The 4,147-nt window shown below is 43.5% G+C and overlaps 1 non-coding gene across 1 annotated transcript; it reads left to right on the forward strand.

Annotated features, from left to right (window-relative positions):
- Positions 1 to 3,014: 3,014 nt before the first annotated feature.
- Positions 3,015 to 3,087, forward strand: trnaf-gaa (transfer RNA phenylalanine (anticodon GAA)). Its single transcript has one exon. It is a non-coding gene; the product is annotated as a tRNA-Phe (tRNA).
- Positions 3,088 to 4,147: the final 1,060 nt, after the last annotated feature.

The following is a 4,147-nucleotide window of genomic DNA, read 5'->3' on the forward strand; positions in this document are numbered from 1 at the left end:
AGTATGAGAGTAAGCTAGCAGAGAACATAAAAACTGACTGTAAAAGCTTCTATAGATATGTGTAGAGAAAAAGATTAGTGAAGACAAATGTGGGCCCCTTACAGTCAGAAACGGGGGAATTTATAATGGGGAACAAAGAAATGACAGACCAATTAAATACATACTTTGGATCTGTCTTCACAAAGGAGGATACAAATGATCTCCCAGAAATGTTGGAGAACATAGGGTCTAGTGAGAAGGAGGAACTGTATGAAATCAGTATTAGTAGGGAATGTTTGGGAAATTGATGGGATTGAAGGCCGATAAATCCCCAGGGCCTGATAATCTACATCCCAGAGTACTTAAGGAAGTGGCCCTTGAAATAGCAGATGCATTTCTGGTCTTTTTTCAAAATTCTATCGACTCTGGAACAGTTCCAATGGATTGGACGGTAGTTAATGTAACTCCGCTATTTAAAAAAAGAGGCAGAAAGAAAACAGCGAATTATATACCGGTTAGCCTGACATCAGTCGTGGGGAAAATGCTGGAGTCCATTATAAAAGATGTAATAGCAGAGTGCAATAATAACTCGTCTCCACTCCTAGTATTTCTAAATCCCACACATTCACTATAATGTGAACAATTATTTCCTGTTGTGTCTCTCTCAGATTTGTAAACTTCACTGTATTGGAGTGAGGTGACATCTACTGGCGGGAAGCAAGAACTGCAAAGGAAACGGTGGATCCTGTCGGATGGTTCCCCGAGCAGACCGTCAAAGTCATTTGGCGGAATGCCTCATCACCAGAACTTTCAAACAAGCACCAAGACGTAGCTTGGCTGGTGGTGAGAAGGGCCCTCCCCGTCAGATACTTCATGCACACCCGAAGTCTCGCCCCCTCCGCACAGTGCCCCCGCGTTGGCTGTGGTGGGGAAGAGACGGTCGCCCACCTCCTCCTGGAATGTGCCTTTGCAAAGCAGGTGTGGAAAGAGATACAGTGGTTTTTGTCAAGGTTCATCCCAAGCAGCTCTGTAACACAGGAGTCTGTGCTCTCCGGGCTGTTCCCAGGGACGCACACCGAGACAAACATCAACTGCTGCTGGAGGACTATCAATTCGGTGAAAGACGCCCTTTGGTCTGCCCGAAACTTGCTAGTCTTCCAGCGCAAAGAGTTGTCCACCACCGAATGTTGCAGACTGGCACATTCCAAGGTCCAGGACTACGTGCTGAGGGACGCACTAAAGCTTGGGGCAGCCGCAGCAAAGGCTCAATGGGGAAAGACCACAGTGTAAGATTCCCCCACCAAGCTGGACTGAGGGGCTAGATCCATGGGAATCCCCTCGAACTGTATCGTTAATATTCTCAATTGCTGTAAATGTAAAACTGTAATTGACATGACAATTGTGAAACGGAAGGGTTGGGAAGAAACTCATGACAGTATTGAAGGAAACTGATCTCCCTTGCAATGTTTGTATTTTTTGGTGCTGTTTGGAAACTGTCTGGCAATGTAATTTTTACAGATGTTTATGAAAAAAGTATATTTTGGAAATAAAAAAAAAGAACCAAGAACTGCAATCAAGCAGCAGAAACTCCACAGTCTGTCAGGGTTAAAGAAACATTGCAATGTGAGGATACAGCGAAGTGGTTTGATTGGGTAGATGGAGACATGATTCCACTTGTGGTGGTGTCTGAAGCAAAGGCCAGAAATACAAAATTGTCATTAATAAAAGAAATGAGGAATTCATGAAAAATGTAGTAACGTAGTGAATGGTTAGAATGTGGATAGAATAGAAAGTGAGATTGGATGGACAGAAGCAGTCTGAAAGGATGGCTGAAACAAAAGGTGAGTGCCCTGAAACGTTAACTGTGTTTCTCACAGCACAGATGCTGCCAGAGCTGCTGAACATTTCCAGCACTTTCTGTTTTTATTTCAGCATTTGCAGGATATTGCGTTGATCTGAAAAAAAATGGATGATTGGCTGGGGGGTTCCAGTGAAATTCCACAGCAACTAATAAAACCTGACCTGCCAGTGGCTCGTTGGTCTAGGGGTGTGATTCTCGCTGAGAGAGTATGGTTAATTAACATGCGAGAGATCCCGGATTCAAGTCCTGGACGAGCCCTGGTCTGCTGGCATTTTTAGATTAAGGTTATCTATTGGTTTCAGCCTTGCAGAAGGTGGAATTGACTTCCATTGAGAGCTGGCTTGAGGACCAGACAACTGGATTCAAAGAGCTTGTTGACAAAATTGTAATTAACTAAATGTACAGATAGCCAAGTGGGAATATAAAGTTGTTGTTGTAATTGTGACCTGACTCCAAAAACAACAGGACTGGGTTCTGGACTGGAATGGAATGGAATTCTTCAGTGTTTCTGTTGTTTGGCTTGCATTGACTCATCGATTTTCTTGTTTTTCACTTTGTCGATGCCTTTGAATAATTGTGGATCCTTCTTCAGGGTGTCTTCTTTCACCAGGTAGTTCTGACCTCTGATGATGTTGATCGTAATCAGCTTCAATTCGCTGATAGTTTTGGAAGTGAGCAGATTTCCTTTGCTTGAGTCGACAACATGGAACTCAGTCTGACATGTGGACCCATGGGAGGAGTGGAATGCCACCCCTGCGTTGGAGTTGCATCCATCCAATAAGAGACCGAGTAGAAGTGACAGTTCTGTCAGTCGAATATGAGACTTTTAATGGCAGGGTTGTGAGTTTGAGTGCCATTCTGTTTTTCCCTTTTTTAAGGCTTCATGAGCAGAGAGTACAGGGAGTGTTTGAAATGAGCAAGTCTCGCTTTGATTCAGGACTCTTACCTCTCAGCAGCATCTCTCCATGAAAGATTGAATTTGATCTCATTTCATTCTCAGCTCAGGGTCTGTGCGGCTCAGTGGCACTTCTGGCTGTCTCCCGCTTCACAATCCATCAGTACTGAGAAAGCAATGGGGAATATTACTCACATGTTGTGTTCTTTAATTTTTTGGAAAACTTCAATGTATGTATTTTCTTCCAAAACAAGGACACCAAGCCACTGTTAATGTAGGGCTCAAATAGCTCAGTTGGGAGAGCGTTAGACTGAAGATCTAAAGGTCCCTGGTTCAATCCCGGGTTTCAGCAATTTCGCTTCCTTATGCGTCCCTTGCCTTGGTTCTGATTTTCCAGTTGCACAATTTACTTTGAAATTATTTACCAAGCACCAGTGGATTGAATTTGAGAAACAACACAGAGTCATTTACAGCATAGAAGGTGGTCGTTTGGCCTATCACGTCCATGCTGGCTCTCCCCGGAGCAATCTAGTCAGTTCCACTCACCAGCTCAGTCCCTTTCCTCCTGCAAGTTTCTTTCCTTCAAGTATCCATCTAATTTCCTTTTCAAATCATTGATTGTCTCTGCTTCCACCACACTCGTGGGCCAAGTCATTACCACCCACAACATAAGAAAGTTCCACCTCATCAAGGATGGGAAATACTTACATCTTCTATATTTGCTTATTCTCTATTTCTATGAGAATAGACTGGCAATCAACATGAAAGGAAACCCAAAAATCTTCGAGCAGCATGTAAATGATAAGTGGGTAGTAAGAGGTTGAGTCGGGCCTATTAGGGACAAAAAGGATAATATAAGCTTAGAGGTGCAGGGCAATGTTAATCTACTTAATGAGTACTTTGTATCAGTGATCACTAAGGAAGTGGAATTTGACAAAATATCAGTCGAAGTGAAGAGAGTAGTGTCAATGGAGAGGGTACAAATTGAGAGAGGGAGGTACTGAAAAGGCTGGCTGTGCTTAGGGTAGATAAATCACCTGGTCTGGATGGCTGGCATCCCAGGTTGCGAAAGGAAATGCGGATGCAGATAATGGAAGAGTTTGCCATAATCTTCCAATCTTCCCTGGATACGGGGGAGGTGCCAGGAGTAAACAGTGGCAAATGCGACGCCCTTATTCAAGAAAGGGTGTAAGGACAGTCCGGGTAACTACAGGCTAGTTAGATGAACAGCAGCGGTGGGTAAGGTTTGAGAAAGAATAATCAGGGTAAAAAATCAACAGTCACTTGGAGAGGTTTGAGTTAATTAAGTAGAGTGAGCATGGATTTATAAATGGGAGTTCATGCTTGACTAATCTAACTGCATTTTTTGATGAACTAACAGAGCAGCTTGATGAAGGGAATGCAGTGGATGT

The sequence above is a fragment of the Heterodontus francisci genome, chromosome 35, assembly GCF_036365525.1.
Source record: "Heterodontus francisci isolate sHetFra1 chromosome 35, sHetFra1.hap1, whole genome shotgun sequence".
NCBI classification, from domain to species: Eukaryota; Metazoa; Chordata; class Chondrichthyes; order Heterodontiformes; family Heterodontidae; genus Heterodontus; species Heterodontus francisci.